We start from the raw sequence: 20,506 nt of genomic DNA on the forward strand, positions 1-20,506 counted from the left end.
GATGCCAGCGTCCTGTGTCCATTTTCCTACCAGAAAACACCAAAACAAAAGAGGCCAGGTGATAATGCAACATGGGTGATGGGAGCTCTGTTTCTGCAGAGCCAATTTCACACTAAGCAGTTTGATGGGATGCTGGTGGGGGTGGGGTGGGGACAGGTGTAACCTCTTTGCCTAATTGTCCTCTAGCAGTGCCCAGTCATTGCATAGGCTGCTGGAACCATGAAGATTTGAACTTTGGAGCATCTCTTTGACCACCCATGAGAAACTCTTAACAACAGCTGCAATGCAGTAATACCCAAACCCTATGAACTTGAGTGTGGTTGGAGTTGATGTGTTAGACAGACATATAGATCCCTCTGAAAAGTTGCCCAGCCACAGACTTAGCACAGACTGGGGACTACCTTCCATTGTGAAGTCTCTTATTGGTGCAAGAAACAAAATATTTGTGTAAGAACATATGGTAGTTGATCCTGTAGAGAAAACAATGGAACAGGAATCTACCAACACTTCATTTACAAACATATTTTAAGTAGGTGAGAGGCTTATATACAAGTCACATCCTCAGGACACAGAAAAAATCCTATTTTGACTCAGGAAGCCATAATCACTGTGAAAGGAGTCAGCCTCGGCAATTACTTTGCAGGACTGATGGCAAGTATGTTATCTCCAAGTGCTAATAAAGGGCAAGAAACAGAGGAGTGCAGGCCAGGCGTGGTGACACACGCCTGTAATCCCAGCACTTTGGGAGGCCGAGGCAGGAGGATCACCTGAGATCAGGAGTTCGAGACCAGCCTGGCCAACATGGAGAAACCCCATCTCTACTAAAAATACAAAATTAGCTGGGCGTGGTGGTGCATGCCTGCAATCCCAGCTACTCGGGAGGCTGAGGCAGGAGAATCATTTGAACCCAGGAGGCAGAGGTTGTGGTGGGCCGAGACCGCGCCATTGCACTCCAGCCTGGGCAACAAGAGCGAAACTCCGTCTCAAAAAAGAAAACATGGGTTTACATAACTTTCCACTCTTTTTTCATCCTGATCACTTATCCAGGTAGCAGCCTAGAAAAGATCAATCTCTTTCTGGGGACAGCTGCATTTAATCACTAAATTAAGGTGCCTTGCTAAGTTGTGTGTGTCAGAGGCATTTGAACCAGACCAACTGCATCTTGAATAGGGGCTGGTAAAATAAGGCTGAGACCCACTGGGCTGCATTCTCAGACGGTTAATGCATTCTAAGTCACAGGATGACATAGGAGGTCAGCACAAGATACAGCTCATAAAGACCTTGCTGATAAAGCAGGCTGCAGTAAAGATGCCGGCTAAAACCCACCAAAACCAAGATGTGAGCGTGACCTCTGGTCATCCTCACTGCTACACTCTCACCAGCGCCATGACAGTTTACAAATGCCATGGCAACATCAGGAAGTTACCTTATATGGCCTAAAAAGGGGAAGCATAAATAATTCACCCCTTGTTTAGCATATCATCAAAAAACAACCATAAAAATGGGCAACCAGCAGCCCTTGGGGCCGCTCTGTCTATGGAGTAGCCATTCTTTTATTCCTTTACTTTCTTAACAAACTTGCTTTCTCTTTACTCTACGGACTCTCCCTGAATTCTTTCTTGCACGAGATCCAACAACCCTCTCTTGGGGTCTGGATCGGGACCCCTTTCCTGTAACATGTATACCAGGAGAAAGGAAGTAGAGTCAAGGTATCAGTTAACTGTTGCAAACTGCATCTAATACCAAAAGCGAAATGCAAGAAGTTAGCAGCAGTAAGATGGCCCTGAGACAGGGTCCAGAGTCTGATCTCTCAGTACTGGGTGGAAGGGTCACACTTGCTGAGATGTACCCTCCCACAGTGTGCAGCTTTAGCAGGAATCACTACTTAGAAATGCAGTCTCTGTAACAGAAACAAAGAGCCAATGAGCAGATCAATTTCAGATGGTCCCATCAGAAATAAGCCCTTTTCTGTACGCAATTGTGACCCAGCTGGTCCAGCTAGCATCCATGATGTTTTCACAGCTTTGTCTTTTGAGTCAAATCTGCAACTGTCCCAGAGCCTGAGTTTTGTTTTTTAAGCAGAGCAACTTTTTCAAATTTGGTTTGTCTTAGCTAGCTAATAGGCAAGCCAGCTCAGAAAACTTGTCAGTTACAAACTTTCTCTAAAAACAAAACAAAACTGGATGAGGTCTCTATCTTCTTTTATGTCCTTGGGAGCTTGACCTTGTAACCACATGGTGGTACTTTCTTTTTTTTTTTTTTTTTGAAATGGAGTCTTGCTCTGTCACCCAGGCTGGAGTGCAATGGCACGATCTCGGCTTACTGCAACCTCCGCCTCCCGGTTTCAAGCTATTCTCCTGCCTCAGCCTCCCCAATAGCTGGGACTACAGGCGTGTGCCACCACGTCCAGCTAATTTTTGTATTTTTAGTAGAGACAGGGTTTCGCCATGTTGGCCAGGCTGGTCTTGAACTCTTGACCTCAAATGATCCGCCCATCTCGGCCTCCCAAAGTGCTGCAGTTATAGGTGTGAGCCATCACGCCCAGCCACCACATGGTGGTACTTTCTTTTGGTCTCTGCCATTTTACAATAGAGGGCCGGGTTCAATCCCGGCTTAGGAAATGAGTACTTTCTGGCTGATACCTGTGTGACCTTTACCATTTGTTGATTCTCTTCCCCTGCATGAACAGTGTCTGGCTTCCCTTCTTAACCTTCTTAAATTTTCCTTTCTGGCTGGGTGCGGTGGCTCACGCCTGTAATCCCAGCACTTTGGGAGGCTGGTCTCCAACTCCTGACCTCAGGTGATCCACCCACCTCGGCCTCCCAAAGTGCTGGGATTACATACAGGTGTGTGAGGCACAACTTCCGGCCTCATTCTTTTTTTTTTTTTTTTTTTTGAGACAGTCTTGCTCTGTCGCCCAGGCTGGAGTGCAGTGGCATGATCTCAGCTCACTGCAACCTCCGCTTCCCGGGTTCCAGCGATTCTCCTGCCTCAGCCTCCTGAGTAGCTGGGACTACAAGTGCCCGCCACTACACCCGGCTAATTTTTGTATTTTTAGTAAAGATGGGGTTTCACTGTGTTAGCCAGGATGGTCTCAATCTCCTGACCTCATGATCTGCCCACCTTGGCCTCTCAAGTGCTGGGATTACAGATGTGAGCCACCACACCCGGCCCCGGCCTCATTCTTTGATCTATTTGATTTTAGGTGGTTTGGTCTATGGGGACCCTGGGTAAGGAACATACTCCAAACTGTTGGTATTATCTTCCTGATAGTAATAATAATAGTCTCCCTGGTGCACTGTATTCTCCCAAAGGTTTTAAATGTTTACATGCAGCCATCTCTAGAATGTCAAATGGTCTCTGTTCAACTGGAATGACAAGAGCTGAAAGAAATGTGCGACCATGAGGACACAGTAACCTATAAATGACACACTGAGGCCGGAAACCCAAAATGGTGGTAATGGAAAATGGCGCTAAAGCCCTAAGTTCTGGTCACACTGTCAGCTAAGTGAGAACCTGACAAGAAAGGGGTAATTTTTTTAAACAAAATTATGGAAGGCCATTGTTTTGGACTGAGCTTATGCGCTAGGCCCCAACAGACCAAACTAAACAAAAATGGAGTTGCTCGGCCGGGCGCGGTGGCTCATGCCTGTAATCCCAGCACTTTGGGAGGCCGAGGTGGGCGGATCACCTGAGGTCAGGAGTTCAAGACCAGCCTCAACATGGAGAAACCCCGTCTCTACTAAAAATACAAAAAAAAATTAGCTGGGCGTGGTAGTGCATGCCTGTAATCCCAGCTACTCAGGAGGCTGAGGCAGGAGAATTTCTTGAACCTGGGAGGTGGAGGTTATGGTGAGCCGAGATCGCGCCATTGCACTCCAGCCTGGGCAACAAGAGTGAAACTCAGTCTCCAAAAAAAAAAAAAAAAAAAAGCAAAAAAAAAAAAATGGAGTTGCTCTTGTTAAATGTGACATAATCAAATTAAGACTTTAAGGAAACTCATAGATCCTAGAACAGACCAGGTTTTGTTTTTCTCCTGTAAACAGGACATTCCCAGCATAAGAAGGTACCCTCTACTGAGTCCTTGTTCCCACCTTGCAAAGCCCACAGTGTTCTGTTTCCCAGTGAGTTTCAATATCAAATAAGTACATTTATGATGGTGATAGTGACATCAACAACTCAAGTTTTGGTCAATCTCTAAAAACTGAGAAAATGACCAAAAGGGGGTGATTGTTAAAGCAAACTAAAGATGGCCTGAGAAGGACTCTGTACTTCTGTATTTGAGTCCTTTTGGTCAAACTGCAACCTAACTAAATAGGTACACAAGATTGAAAACTAAATTAGGAGTATTTGCCTGTAACAAGAGCTGAGTCTTGGCCCATCCCAGCAGCCATACTTCAACCACTCATACACTGTGGAGTGTTCAAACTGTGTTCAAATAAGGCAAACGCGGAGCTGTAACAAATCCACTTAAGGACCTCACCTCTGATTTCTATAGTCACTTCTCTTTTTTGTCTGTAAATTTGTTCCGACCATGAGGCATCCCTGGAGTCTCTCTGAATATCTGCTGTGATTCTGGGGCTACCTGATTCATGAATCATTCATTGCTCAATCAAATTATTATTATTATTACTTTTTTTTTTGAGACAGAGTCTCGCTCTGTTGCCCAGGCTGAAGTGCAGTGGCGCGATCTCGGCTCACTGCAAGCTCCGTCTCCCGGGTTCACGCCATTCTCCTGCCTCAGCCTCCCGAGTAGCTGGGACTAGGGGTGCCCGCCACCACGCCCAGCTAATTTTTTGTATTTTTAGTAGAGATGGGGTTTCACCATGTTAGCCAGGATGGTGTCGATCTCCTGACCTTGTGATCCTCCCGCCTTGGCCTCCGAAAGTGCTGGGATTACAGGCGTGAGCCACCACGCCCAGCCGCTCAATTAAACTATTTTAAATTTAATTCAGTTGAAGTTTTTCTATTAACAAGCCCATACTATAAAATATCAAGTTTCAGCTTAGAATCAGGTCCAGGAAATTAGGATCAGGATTCCAAAAAGCCCTGTTGCTTTTTCTTCGCAAAGCCAAAATGCTGCAAGGCCTGATGGCCATATTCCAAGTGCAACTGACAAGCCTTTTTTTTTTTTTTTTTTAAGACTGAGTCTTGCTTTGTTGCCCAGGCTGCAGTGCAGTGGCACAATCTCGGCCCACTGTAGCCTCCATTTCCTGGGTTCAAGCGATTCTCCTGCCTCCGCCTGCAGAGTAGTTCGGACTACAGGCGTGCGCCACTGCATCCAGCTAATTTTTGTATTTTTAGTAGAGATGAATTTTCACCATGTTGGCCAGGCTGGTCTTGAACTCCTGACCTCAGGTGATCTGCCTGCCTCTCCCTCCCAAAGTGCTGGGATTACAGGCATGAGCCACCACGCCCGGCCTAAGGAAGGCTTTATTAAGCCTTTTTTATCTCGTCAGTATTTCGGCCCAAAGTGACCCACTCAGAAATATGCACATCTGGCTGGAAATCATTAGCTTTTATGGGTCAGACATCTGATTTTACAAGAGCTCATTAGCAACTAAAATCAGTTTTTTAAAACGCTAAAAGTATATTTCTATGTGGAGAGTACCTCCTTTTTAATGTTATTTCCTTTTTTCCAGAGGCTCCAATAGGCAAGACATACAGCAAAAATAATCAGTTATGGAGATTTGTTTTTTTGTTTTTGAGACAGGGTCTCTGTCATCCAAGCTGGAGTGCAGTGGTGTGATCTTGGCTCACTGCAACCTCCGCCCCACTCCACTGGGCTCAAGCAATCCTTCCACCAAAGCCTCCCAAGTAACTGGGACAACAGGAGCATGCCAACACACCTGGCTAGTTTTTTGTATTTTTAGTAGAGATAGGGTTTCACCATGTTGCCCAGGTTGGTCTTGAACTCCTGTAATCAAGCATTCCACCTGCCTCAGCCTCCCAAAGTACTGGGATTGCAGGTATAAGCCACAACGTCTGGCCCTGTTTCTTCCATTTTTTTATTTTCTTCCTTTTTTTGAGACGTAGTCTCACTCTGTCGCCCAGGCTGGAGTGCCGTGTCGTGATCTCGGCTCACTGCAACCTCCACTTCCCGGGTTCAAGCAATTCTCTGCCTCAGCCTCCCAAGTAGCTGGGATTACAGGCACCCACCACCTCGCCCGGCTAATTTTTTGTATTTTTAGTAGAGGTGGGGTTTCACCATCTTGGCCAGGCTGATCTTGAACTCCTGACCTCGTGATCCACCCACCTTGGCCTCCCAAAGTACTGGGATTACAGGCGTGAACCACCGCGCCCAGCCTTCTTCCTTTTTTTAATACAATTTTTTTCTGGCCACACATTAATGAGAATACTTTTTGTTTGTTTTGTATTTTGAGATGGAGTCTCGCTCTGTCACCTACGCTGGAGTGCGGTGGTACGGTCTTGGCTCACTGCAACCTCTGCTTCCCGGGTTCAGGAGATTCTCCTGCCTCAGCCTCCTGAGTAGCTGGGATTACAGGCATGCACCACCATCCCTGGCTAATTTTTGTATTTTTTAGTAGAGATGGGGTTTCGCCATGTTGGTCAGGCTGGTCTCGAACTCCTGACCTCGTGATCCGCCCGCCTCTGCCTCCCAAAGTGCTGGTATTACAGGGGTGAGCCACTGAGCCCGGCCAAGAATACTTCGTTTTTTGTTTGTTGGTTTTGTTTTTTTCCAAGTAGGAGTCTTGCTTGCCCAGGCTGGAGTGCAGTGGTGCGATCTCAGCTCACTGCAACCTCCGCCTCCTGAGTTTAAGCAATTCTCCTGCCTCAGCCTACTGAGTAGTTGGGATTTCAGGCACATTCCACCACGCCCAGCTAATTTTTGTATTTTTAGTAGAGACAGAGTTTCACCATGTTGGCCAGGCTAGTCTCAAACTCCTGACCTCATGATCCGCCCGCCTTGGCCTCCCAAAGTGCTGGGATTACAGGTGTGAGCCACCGCATCCGGCCAAGGATACTTGGTTTTTAATACTCAGAGAATTTAAATACGAACCCACCCACCAATGGCAAGAAGCAATTATTTATGTATCCCACTAACACTTTTTCTTTGCAGCTGTCCCTGATTGGGATGGTTCCCGTAGCATTCATAAAATTACAAGCCTATAAACTTTTTTTTTTTTTTTTTTTTTTGCAGCTTCATGGTTGGTTTTGGCCAAACTTTTTATTTAGTATTCTGTAGTTGTTTAACACACACTTAAGTGGTCTTATTGCGGGAGCGGAAAGGGGAGGTTCTTGCAGATTCCCAAGGAAATGTCAGAAAGGCAAAATGGCCAGCATTATCCATTTGCTTTTTTGGGTTTACTGGGTGAATAGCACTTTCCTTACATAGGCATGTGATTTCAGGTTTTTCATACTGAGAACATTGAGATTTCAGTTGGAAGACACCCTGAAATCTTATGAGTAGCATACCCCAACCACCCTCTAATAACTAGCTTGTTTGCATAGGTAGAATGATTCATCTCTCCATTTTAGATGGCTAGATGTTTTGTGGAAGATCTTAGAATTGCCTGCCTCATTTACTGGGAAAAATCATATAGGAAGTGGCCTTTAGGGATACTTTTACTTGGAAAGTTACAACACTAGTGCAAGTCTTAACACATTTAACATTTGCTTGTTGAAAAGCAATGCAAAAGTCAAATAAAATTAAACATGTTTTACTTTTTTCCTCACAAGAACATAAAAATTATGGAGGGGAACTTAACAGGGAATTTTTAAAAAGTAACAATTTTTCCTTTTAGTAGTCCTTGGGTAGTTATGATAGAATAGTTTCCACTTTTTGTTTCTTTGAACTGGGATTTTGGTCCAAAATTTTGTTTGTTTCTAGTATCCGCTTCTGCCTCCCCATCTATCAGATCGGCTTCCTCCATGGCCACCACCTGTTGGTGCTCCGCGGCTTGAACTGCGGTAGGAATCACGTGGAGGAGGGTGTCCCCTTTCCATAGAAGGGGGAAGCCCTCTTTCTTGTCTGCCAACCCGATCACGAGCACTTGAGTAGAGATCACTTCGGCTGCTTGAGTAACTGTCTCGATTTCCACCATATCCGTCACGTGAGCTGCTGTAATAATCATAGCGACTGCTTCCACCATAAGATGGCAGGGGCCCTCGTGTAGGTGGAGCACTAGTGAGTTACCATAACTCTCATATGAATCTCTGTAGGAACCTCCACTTGGATGATCTGAATAGTCACGATCACGACCATAGCCATCTCTATCGCTATAGCCTCTTGATGGATAGTCATCACGTGAACTGGGATGACCATAATCATGGTAAGTATAATCTCGTGGTGGTGATGCATAATCTCTAGTATCACGAGAACTTGGGTAATCTCCGATTGAATAGCTGTCTTTAGTAGAATACCCATCATCTCTTGGGGACAAATAAACATCTCCAGGAGAGGGCAGCGGTTCCCTTTGAGGTGGACCTCTGTAACTATCTCTTCCACGTGATACAGGAGGTCTACCTCCCATTCTACTGCTACTGCGAACTGGTCCTGAAGGTGCAGATCTCTTAGGAGGAGGACCCCCACTTCTTGGTGGTGGTCCTCTTTTTACTGGGAGTGGTCCCCTGGAAGAACTCATGTTAAAATTCATGGAATATCCACCGTCATCCATGTGTCCTCCCCGTGAGGGAGGTCCCCTGGTTCCTCGACTTCCTCCTCTTCCACCTCTAAGACCTCTTGGAGGGCCTCTACTTCTTGGAGGTGGAGGCGGTCCACGTCTACCACTTTCAAATGATGGTTTGGTGGCTTGTTCCACCTTGATGGCTTTTCCATCTAATGACTTTCTCTGGCTGCATCCTTAGCGTCTGCTGGGCTTTCAAAGGTGACAAAAGCAAATCCTCTTGATTTGTTGGTTTCATGGTCTTTCATCAAGAGTACTTCCACTATTCGTCCTTATTTGCCAAATACTGCTTCAAGAGCTTTCTCATTTGTTTCCATATTAAGCCCACCAATGAAGAGCTTTCCTGGGCGATCTGCTTCAACCATTTTTTTTTTTTTTTTTTGCCGGTGAGTCGGAGGGGTGACAATGGGTTCAAGCTCCAACGAGCTCGCCGATAGGGGCTTCCTAGCAGCTCAACACCAGTGGCGGCTGCCGGGTCCGAGGACCGAACCGCGAAGCCGCTAGCACTACTGCGCAACGAGAAGTGTATAACGCTTTACGTCAATTTTTATCTTACTTCCAGATGCAATAGCCACAAAACACAAAGCTACTTAAAAAAAAATCCCTATTTTTTTTTAATTATTATTATTTTTTTTTGAGACGGAGTCTCACTCTCACCCACGCTGCAGTGCAGTGGCGCTATCTTGGCTCACTGCAAGCTCCGCCTCCCAGGTTCACACCATTCTCCTGCCTCAGCCTCCCGAGTAGCTGGGACTACAGGCTCCCGCCACCATACCCAGCTAATTTTTTTTTATTTTAGTAGAGACGGAGTTTCACCGTGTTAGCCAGGATGGTCTCAATCTCCTGACCTCGTGATCTGCCCGCCTCGGCCTCCCAAAGTGCTGGGACTACAGGCATGAGCCACCGCGCCGGCCTTTCCTTTTATTTATTTATTTAATGATACAAAGTTTTGCTCTTGTTGCCCAGGCTAGAGTGCAATGGTGCAGTTTCGGCTCACTGCAACCTCTACCTCCCAGGTTCAAGGGATTCTCCTGCCTCAGCCTCCCAAGTAGCTGGGATTACAGGAGCCCACCACCACACCTGGCTAATTTCTGTATTTTTAGTAGAGATGGGGTTTCTCCATGTTGGCCAGTCTGGTCTCGAACTCCTGACCTCAGGTGATCCACCCACCTCAGCCTTCCAAAGTTCTGGGATTACAGGCACAAGCCACCATGCCCGGCCGTGTATTACCATCTTATATGTGTAAAGGACAGGCGTGAGCCACTGCCCTGGCTGCAAATTATATACTTCTAAATAATAGTCTAATTTTGAATATATTGAAGTACATTACGCTTTTTACAAATATAAAGAATCGGGCCAGATGCAGTGGCTCATGCCTATAATCCCAGCACTTTGGGAGGTTGAGGCAGGAGGACCACATGAGGTCAGGAGTTTGAGACCAGCCTGGCCAACATGGCGAAATCCTGTCTCTACTAAAAATACAAAATTAGCCAGGCGTGGTGGCGTATGCCTGTAATCCCAGCTACTCAGGAGGCTGAGGGAGAGAATTGCTTGAACCTGGGAGGCAAAGGTTGCAGTGAGCCCAGATTGAGCCACTGCACTCCAGCCTAGGAGACAGAGCAAGACTCCATCTCAAGAAAACCCCCCAAAACCCAAAAATGGATAAAAAGATTAAGGCAGTTCTTTTAGTAGTGCAAACATGATTGTCAGTGATGAATGGCACCTTGGGAGGTAACCTTGGAGGAGGAGGAGATATTAATGGGACCACCTGCCCAAGAGTTAAGGAAAGCAATGTGGAGGGTGACCATGGTAGCCAAAGAGAAGCGGAGGAAGGCAAAGGTGTTTCCAAGGCAGGAGAGCACTGTGGTCTTGAAGCATTCCCTGGTAAAAGTGGTTGAGGAGACAGCTTTGAGCTGGTGATAGCCAGATGTGTCATCACTGACTTAGCTGGCCAGAAGGAGAGGGAAAGAGAACTTGCTGACAGTGGGACTGACTGAGCGAGCAGTGTCAGGGGGACACAAACTATTAGAGATTCTTGATCACATTGAGTCAGTCGAGAAAACCTTCAAAACATTTACACTTCAGACAAATAGAGAATCTCAGAAGTCTCTCTGAACCTATTCTGGTTTGAGGGGCTGACCAGTTTTAAAAAGAGAATCTGGCCAGTTGTGGTGGCTCACGCCTGTAATCCCAGCACTTTGGGAGGCCGAGGCAGGCGGATTGCCTGAGGAGTTCGAGACCAGTCTGGCCTCGATGGTGAAACCCCGTCTCTATTAAATATATAAAAAAATTAGCTAGGTGTGGTGGTGTGCGCCTGTAATCCCAGCTACTTGGGAGGCTGAAGCAGGGGAATTGCTTGAACCAGGGAGGTGAAGTTTGCAGCGAGCCGAGATCGCACCACTGCACTCCAGCCTGGGCAACAGATCCAGACTCTGTCTCAAAAAAAAAAAGAAAAGAAAAGAAAGAAACCCCATCTCTACTAAAAATATTTTTAAAAGTAGCCAGATGTGGTGGCAGGTGCCTGTAATCCCAGCTACTTGGGAGGCTGAGGCAGGAGAATTGCTTGATCCGGGGAGACAGAGGTTGTAGTGAGCCAAGATGGTGCTATTGCACTCCAGCCTGGGCAACAAGAGCAAAACTCCATCTCAAAAACTAAAAATAAAAAAGAGAGAATCTGTGACATATGACAGAGAAGATGGATAATTATTCAGCAAAAGAAACATTATACAAGGCAATTACCACTATCCAGAAAAATATCATAAAGGTTATAAGCAAGTCTCTGATACTAGAGTGGAAACAGAGAAAGCCACACACACACACACACACACACACACACACACACACTAGATGCACTCCAGCAAGAGCCCAATGTGTTCACCCTCAGTTGCTGCAAGTCAAACTCGTCCCTCCTGCACCATCTCCAAACACACTGCTCTACCCCTGCAACATGCTACCTGGTGGAACATTGTCACAGCGGCCTCAGCCTCGATCTCCCTCAAGGATAAGGGGATCACATTAGATTTTTTAAAACAAAGAGGCAGAGGGAGATTTGACTCCAGAAGAGGAAGTAGGAGATGTGATGATGAAAGCAAGAGATTGAAACAATGTGAGGAAGGTGTCATGACCCAAGGAATGAGGAAAGCCTCCAGAAACTGGAAAAGGCAAGGAAACTGATCCTCCCCCAGAGCCTCTGGAGGGAGTGCAGTCCTGCCAACACCTTGATTTCAGCCCAGTGAAACTCATTTTGGACTTCTTTCAGAACTGCAAGACAATAAATTTATGTCGTTTTAAGTCATTAAATTTGTAATAGTGGCAATAAGAAAGTAATACACCCAGAGGCCGGACGCTGTGGCTCATGCCTGTAATCCCAGGACTTTGGGAGGCCGAGGTGGGCAGATCACGAGGTCAAGAGATCGAGATCATCCTGTTCAACATGGCGAAACCCCATCTCTACTAAAAATACAAAAATTAGCTCGGCGTGGTGGCGCGTGCCTGTAGTCCCAGCTGCTCGGGAGGCTGAGGCAGGAGAATCGCTTGAACCTGGGAGACAGAGGTTGCAGTGAGCCGAGATCATGCCACTGCACTCCAGCCTGGGCGACAGAACAAGTCTCCATCTCAATAATAATAATATGCCCAGTTTACTTCTTTCTTGGATATACCATTTCCATTAAATAATGGATGCTCGCTGAGCATTACCTTCTTTGTTGATGTTTTTATTTTTGATCCATCCAAGAATGGACATATCAGAATATAACAATACCTGCTGATGCTTTCTTTATTAGTGTCTAAGTGTCCAAAAGCACTCACTAACAAGCCAACAATTGCTGCTTAAATGGAGTATACCAGGCAGCGGTGTCAGGCAAATGCTGTGCCCAAAACCCTAAATGGCACTTACTGCCTATTGCCACAGGCTCCAATCAGCATAACTGTCAGTCACCATCACTTGTAGCTGAAAAGGCTCATTAGAACTGTTCCAAATGAGAGGTCAGTCTGAACAGCCTGCTGGATAGTTTCCTTAAGCACTCCTCTTTCTTCTAGCTACTTCAACAGTATACTGGTATTATCCCCTCTCCTCCCTTCCTTCTGGCATCCTGTACTGTTTTACTAATATGAAGGTAAGCTCTTAATTGTGTATTCATCCCACGATCACTGTTTTAATTATGGCATTTCCCCACTGGGAACATTCCTTACAATCAAAAGAAGTGTTATACATACTTAACACTTCTGTTCTTACAATATATTCAGCAGTATCAGTTACAACCATTTAGGTATGTGAACTGTTCACTAAATAAAACATAATACAGTAAGTTTCAAGGGCCACAATGGTATGGCCTCTTCTACCACAGACAAATAGATTAATTTTGGCAGGCGTTGGAAATCTGGCAGGTCATGGTAGCTTTATCAGAAACATGCAGTCCTTTCCTTTGTAAGAGGCATCAGTTCTTAGACTGCTGGAGGGCTTCAGTGTAGTAAATCTATATACTTAGTCCCCCTTTTTTTTTTTTTTTTGAGATGGACTCTCGCTCTGTTGCCCAGGCTCTCTTCAGGGAGTGCAAGGCAGTGCAGAGGACACCAGCAGTGGAGTTGACTGGAGCAGAGTGGACGTTTCTTTCCTTAAAGGAACAGAGGTCAGGGTAAGAGAGAGGAAGAGATCGGGGGTGTAACAGGAGCAGTTCCACACCAATAAGCACAGTTTTGGACTTACTTTCAGATTTAAGTTGCCTTCTGCTCAGCATCTAGAAACTTTTTTTTCTTCTTTTCTTTTGAGACAGAGTTTTGCTCTTGTCACTCAGGCTGGAGTGCAGTGGCGTGACCTCGTCTCACTGCAACCTCCACCTCCCAGGTTCAAGCAATTCTCCTGCCTCAGCCTCCCGAGTAGCTGGGATTACAGGTGCCCACCACCACGCCTGGCTAACTTTTTGTATTTTTAGTACAGATGGGGTTTCTCCATGTTGGCCAGGCTGGTCTCGAAATCCTGATCTCAGGAGATCCACCCACCTCGGCCTCCCAAAGCGTACGGCGCCCAGCCAACCATCTACAGACTTTTACAACTAAGACACCATTCAGGCAGCTGCTTCAATCCTACCACTGTAAATCTCTTGCTGTTTGAGTTTTGTTGTTTTTGTTTTTGTTTTGTTTGTATGAGACAGTGTATTGCTCTGTCGTGTATCGCTCTGTTGCCCAGGCTAGAGTGCAGTTGTGCAATCTCGACTCACTGCAACCTCAACCTCCTGGGCTCAAGCAATCCTCCCACCTCAGCCTCCCAAGTAGCTGAGACCACAGATGTGTGCCACTACACCCAGCTAAGTTTTTAAAAAATCTTTTGTAGGCCAGGTGCGGTGGCTCATGCCTGTAATTCCAGCATTTTGGGAGGTGGAGGCAGGCGGATCACCTGAAGTTGAGAGTTCGAGACCAGCCTGACCAACATGGAGAAACCCCATCTCTACTAAAAATATAAAATTAGCTGGGTGTGGTGCATGTCTGTAATCGCAGCTACTCAGGAGGCTGAGGCAGGTCAATCACTTGAACCCGGGAAGCAGAGGTTGCGGTGATCCGAGATCGCGCCATTGCACTCCAGCCTGGGCAACAAGAGTGAAACTCCATCTCAAAAAAAAAAAAATTGTAGAGATAGGGTTTTGCCATGTTGCTCAGGCTTGCGTCAAACTCCTGGGCTCAAGCGATCTGCCCGCCTCAGCCTCCCAAAGTGCTAGGTTTACAGGCATGAGCCACCGAGCCCAGCCTCTGAATCTCTAAATATTCACTGACGGGTAGTATGTACTATCAGACCCGGGGAAATCTTTTCATTTCATCTAACCCAGCCCACACAGTCTAGTAACAACTAGGACACTGGGAGGAAACTTAATCCTCCCAATTCACTGCTTAGGCAAGAACATGAACTACAAGATCCCAGGGAGTCTTATCATAGCCCTTAACCTGGCCCACATCCCTCTTTCTGCCAAAAAGGCTTAGTGACCTTACCAGACTCAGGTTGGATGCCAAATTTGTCAAGGCTAACAGAGTTGTCCAGTAACAATATCTAGGCTATTGGGGAACCAGCATGGAGCAGTTCCTCTACAACTACAAAAACAAATTCTAATTTTTAATTGGATTTAAGCATTGCTTTTAGGCCAGGCATGGAGGCTCATGCCTATAATTCCAGATCTTTGGGAGGTCAAGGCAAGAGGATTGCTTGCACCCAGGAGCTCAAGACCAACCTGGGCAGCATAGTGAGACCCAATTTCTGCAAAAATTAAAAAATGGGCCAGGCGCGGTGGCTCATGCCTGTAATCCTAGCACTTTGGGAGGCCAAGGTGGGCAGATAATGAGGTCAGGAGTTCGAGACCAGCATGGCCAACATGATGAAACCCAGTCTCTACTAAAAATACAAAAAATTAGCCGGGCGTGGTGGCAGGCACCTGTAATCCCAGCTACTCAGGAGGCTGAGGCAGGAGAATTGCTTGAATCCGGGAGGTGGAGGTTGCAGTGAGCCGAGACCACGCCACTGCACTACAGCCTGGGCAAAAGAGCGAGACTCTGTCTCAGGAAAAAAAAAAAAAAAAAGAGGGCCGGGCATGGTGGCTCATGCCTGTAATCCCAGCACTTTGGGAGGCTGAGGCAGGCAGGTCGCTTAAGGCCAGGAGTTTGAGACCAGCCTGCCCAACATGGCAAAACCCTGTCTCTACTAAAAATACAAAAATTAGTCAGGTGTAGTGGCACATGCCTGTGGTCCCAACTACTTGGGAGGCGGAGGCACAAGAATCGCTTGAACCTGAGAGATGAAGGTTGCAGTGAGCCCAGATTGCGCCACTGCCCTCCGTCCTGGGTGGGAGAGAGAGAGACTCTGTCTCAAAAAAAAAAAAAAAAAAGTTAATTTAAAAAAAAAAAAAAAAAAAAAGCCAGGCATAGTGGCATGCACTGGTAATCCCAGCTACTTGGAAGACTGGGGTGGGAGAATCACCTGAGCCTGGGATATTGAGGCTGCAGTGAGCTGTGATTGCACCACTGCCCTCCAGCCTGGGCAACAGAGACCTTGATTCTAAAAAAATAAAAATAAAGAAATTAACATTGCTTTAAGTGTGACAGAACCACCAACTATGTACAAAGTGCCCTGGATTATATTCAGAGCAGCACTCACCTGCAGCTGCTTCTTCAGTCCTCTTCCAGGGCAGCCCATAGTGCTTCATCAAACATCCTTTAGCCTCTTCCACATGAATGCAGAACACTCCAACTATTCAACAACCTTCAGGTCACAGACCATCACGTCAGCCATATGTGGAGTGAGGGGATTGTATTTGTCCTTGGTTAAGCTTCTCAGTAGTACAGGGTTACACTTCAATTTTGGTTCCAAGAAACAATGAGTCGGTGAATTATCTCAGGTACCCACTTTTCACATTTTCAAATGAGGACAGAAGACCACTAGAAGATAAACCATAAGGCCAGGGGCGGTGGCTCACACCTGTAATCCCAGCACTTTGGGAGGCTGAGGTGGGCAGATCACCTGAGGTCGGGAGTTCGAGACCAGTCTGACCAACATGGAGAAACCTGGTCTGTACTAAAAATAGAAAATAATCCAGGAGTGGTAGCACATGCCTGTAATCCCAGCTACTTGGGAGGCTGAGGCAGGAGAATCACTTGAGCCCAGGAGGCAGAGGTTGCAGAGAGCCGAGGTTGCAGAGAGCCGAGGTTGCAGTGAGCCGAGATCACACCATTGCACTCCAGCCTGGGCAACAAGAGCAAAACTCCATCTCAAAAAAAAAAAAGAAGATAAACTATAAATATTAATACATCTGGCTGGGCACGGTGGCTCACGCCTGTAATCCCAACACTTTGGGAGGCCGAGGCGGGCAGATCGCCTGAGGTCAGGAGTTCGAGACCATCCTGGCCAGCATGGTGAAACCCCGTCTCTACTAAAAATACAAAAATTAGCTGGGCATGGTGGCAAATGGCTGTAATCCCAGCTACTTGGGAGGCTGAGGCAGGAGAATCGCTTCAACCCGGGAGGCGGAGGTTGCAGTGAGCTGAGGTCGCGTGCCATTGCACTCCAGCCTAGGCAACAGAGTGAACTCCATCTCAAAAAAAAAAAATTAATACATCTGATTGTGGATAGCTGTGGGGGTCATTCTGTTATAATCTTTTTGCCCTGCAGGACTGAAAAGTGCAAGACTATATGGCTTAACAATAACTGTGACTGCACAGTTTTCAAAAAATCACTGGTATATCTGTCAGGGCAAACTGTTGGTAATGAAAAATAAGAAAAAGGGGCCGGATGCAGTGGCTCATGCCTGTAATCCCAGCACTTTGGGAGGCTGAGGTGGGCAGATCACCTGAGATCAGGAGTTCGAGACCAGCCTGGCCAACATGCTGAAACTCCATCTCTACTAAAAATACAAAATTAGCTGGGCGTGGTGGCAGGCACCTGTAATCCCAGCTACTCGGGAGGCTGAGGCAGGAAATTGCTTGAACCCGGGAGGCAGAGATTGCAGTGAGCCAAGATCGTGCCATTGCACTCCAGCCTGGGCTACAAGAGCTAAACTCCATCTCAAAAAAAATAAATAAAACAAAAGAAAAAAAAATCACTTGTACATATTCAGACAATTTGTTTGTTGTATAGGATATCAAGACATATATTACCAACAGCTTCATTATTCACAATTGTCTGCATTGCTGAAATATTTTTGAATCCACTTTAAATATTCCAAATTTGATTTTGACTTGGCATTTCCAGTCGGCTTTAAAGACCTAAGTATTTTTATCAGCTTGAGGGGTGCTAGCAGGAAAGGGAGTAAAAGAGTGTTTAGGCCCTCATAGGTGGTTGAGGAGGTGGTTCAAATTGACTACATGGTGGTAGTGGGTAAGATCGCCTGCCAGGAAGTACTGGAACCCAGGGTCCTCAGGTTTTCAGGTTTTTGGGTATACGACGTAGAAACACTGTAACCCAGGGCCCTGGGTTTTCAGGTTTTTGGGTATACAACATGAAAAAATACCCACTTGAGACCCTTGAGTGTTGTTTCAAAAAGTTCCAGGAAGAAGCCGAGCTCAGCGAAACAAAAACCAGCTGGATCCAGAGATGCCTGAGATGGATACGAAATGTGGCTAAGTCTTATTGTCATACTAAAAACCCTCGCCCAGGTGTTATAGAACCTAACTGGGGTCCACTCACCTGCCTGACACAGTGAGGTTGTGCAGCAGTAGAAAGGAAGGCATGTATGTATTTTTTGTTATTTTTGGAGACGGAGTCTTGCTCTGTTGCCCAGGCTGGAGTGCAGTGGTGTGATCTCAGCTCACTTCAACCTCCACCTCCTGGGTTCAAGTGATTTTCCTGCCTCAGCCTCCGGAGTAGCTGGGACTAGAGTTGCCAGCTACCACACCCAGCTAATTTTTGTATTTTTAGTAGAGATGAGGTTTTGCCATGTTGGCCAGGCTGGTCATGAACTCCTGGCCTCAAGTGATCCGCCCACTTTGGCCTCCCAAAGCGCTGGGATTACAGGCATGAGCCACAGCACCTGGCCTTGTTATTTTTTAAATGTTTTGTTTTGAGACAGGGTCTCATTCTGTTTCCTAGGCTGGAATACAGTGGCACGATGATGACTCACTGTAGCCTCAACCTCCTGGGCTCAAGCAATCCCCCTGCCTCTGCCTCTCAAGTAGCTGGGACTACAGAAGTGCACCATCATGCCCAGCTAATTTTTAAATTTTTTGTAGAGACAGGGTTTCGGCATTTTGCCCCTGATCTCGAACTCCTGGGATGGAGCAATCCTCCCGCCTTGGCCTCCCAAAGTGCTGGGATGAGAGGTGTGAGCCATCATGCACAGCTGAAGGCATCTATTTGCAAAGATGCAAAGCAAGGAGGACCAGGCAGCTCATGCTCAAATTCTGACCTCCCTGATGCGTTGCAGTTTTCTTTTTCTTTTGTTTTCTTTCTTCTTTTTTCTTTTTTTTTTTTTTTAAGGCTGGGGTAAATTTCAGGAAAGCCAAAGTTACAGGCAAAATTGTAAATCAATAGATGGAGATTACACTTTGGTTTTGGCCCAAAAAGGCAGGATATCTTGAAATAAGGGCTTACAGTCATAGGTAGATTCAAAGATTTTTCTCATTTGCAATGGGTTAAGAAAGAGAAGCTTCGTTTAAATTTTGGGGTCAGCAGAAGAGAATGTTAGCTCAGGATGTAGATGTGATCCCTCCAAGCCCCTCAGAAAGAAATTTTCAACAAAGAACAGTCGTCAGACTTCAGTCTTCAGTTCCCCCTTCTCTGAGGTCTAGGTGCCAGCAGATCCATTCAGTACGGGTCCAGGTTTCTGAAAAACAATTGAAAGACCTATGTTAAAATGTTATCTTTCATTTCTACAGAAAACCAAATACCCCATGATTTTAACTTCCTTGGCTATCATTTTTTTTTCTCCTTATTAAGTGCTTTTATTCATTTATTTTACTTTCTTAGAAATAGTCTTTTTCTTCCAGAAGATGAATGCTGTGATTTCTTTACAACCTTTCCATTCTTAGTTTCTGGTGGATCCATCATCAGGTTGTAATTCGACAAGTAGCTGGGTGGGTGCATTCTGTGTGGAGCTAGTTTTGCAATAGGCCTTGTGAAATAGGCGAGAAGCTGTTAGGAGAACAGATCTCTAAACACCATGGGACTGAAAGGACAAAGTTAGTGCTGTATGAATGGAGGTGACAGTGCATCTGTAGGGGTTCAGAGGAGGAGAAGTCAGTATGAGCTGGGAAGGTCTGGAAAGATATGGGACTCAAGGTCATTGAAGGATGGTGGGTGGTAATTTATGGAAAGAGGCAAGGAGGGCGGGCATTCCATATCTAGTAAGCTTTCCCTCATTCCTAATTTCGTGCATTCCTACCTGGCTGTGACGACCATTGCTCTCTGCTGATGTCTTTCCTGAGTTCTTAGGAATTCTACAAACCTTAGGAAGAGGATTTTGAAGGCAGGAGTGGTCTATTTCCTCATTCCATGTAGTTTTTCTTTCTCCCAGACAGGGCGGCCGGGCAGAGGCGCTCCTCACTTCCCAGACGGGGCCGCCGGGCAGAGGCGCTCCTCACTTCCCAGACGGGGCGGCCGGGCAGAGACGCTCCTCACCTCCCAGACGGGGTTGCAACCAGGCAGAGGCGCTCCTCACCTCCCAGACGGGGCGGCCGGGCAGAGGCGCTCCTCACTTCCTAGACGGGGCGGCCGGGCAGAGGCGCTCCTCACTTCCCAGAGGGGGCGCCCGGGCAGAGGCGCTCCTCACTTCCCAGACGGGGAGGCCGGGCAGAGGCGCTCCTCACTTCCCAGACGGGGCGGCCGGGCAGAGACGCTCCTCACTTCCTCCCAGACGGGGTGGCAGCCAGGCAGAGGCGCTCCTCACCTCCCAGACGGGGCGGCCGGGCAGAGGCGCTCCTCACTTCCCAGACGGGGCGGCCGGGCAGAGGCGCTCCTCACTTCCCAGAGGGGGCGACCGGGCAGAGGCGCTCCTCACTTCCCAGACGGGGCGACCGGGCAGAGACGCTCCTCACTTCCTCCCAGACGGGGTGGCAGCCAGGCAGAGGCGCTCCTCACCTCCCAGACGGGGCAGCCGGGCAGAGGCGCTCCTCACCTCCCAGACGATGGGCGGCCGGGCAGAGACGTTCCTCACTTCCTATATGGGATGGCGGCCGGGCAGAGGCGCTCCTCACTTCCCAGATGGGGTGGCCGGGCAGAGGGGCTTCTCACATCCCAGACGATAGGCGGCCAGGCAGAGACGCTCCTCACTTCCTAGACGGGGTGGCGGCGGGGCAGAGGCTGTAATCTTAGCACTTTAAGAGGCCAAGGCAGGAGGCTGGTAGGTGGAGGTTGTAGCGAGCCGAGATCACGCCACTGCACTCCAGCC

At 47.1% G+C, this 20,506-nt stretch overlaps 2 pseudogenes; one reads left to right on the plus strand and one right to left on the minus strand.

Annotated features, from left to right (window-relative positions):
• Positions 1–219: 219 nt before the first annotated feature.
• On the plus strand, positions 220–5,654 carry LOC103891455 (PRELI domain containing protein 3B-like; annotated as a pseudogene).
• Positions 5,655–7,666: 2,012 nt separating this feature from the next.
• On the minus strand, positions 7,667–19,771 carry LOC100938585 (RNA-binding motif protein, X chromosome-like; annotated as a pseudogene).
• Positions 19,772–20,506: the final 735 nt, after the last annotated feature.

The sequence above is a fragment of the Pongo abelii genome, chromosome 13 (genome assembly GCF_028885655.2).
Source record: "Pongo abelii isolate AG06213 chromosome 13, NHGRI_mPonAbe1-v2.0_pri, whole genome shotgun sequence".
NCBI lineage: Eukaryota > Metazoa > Chordata > Mammalia > Primates > Hominidae > Pongo > Pongo abelii.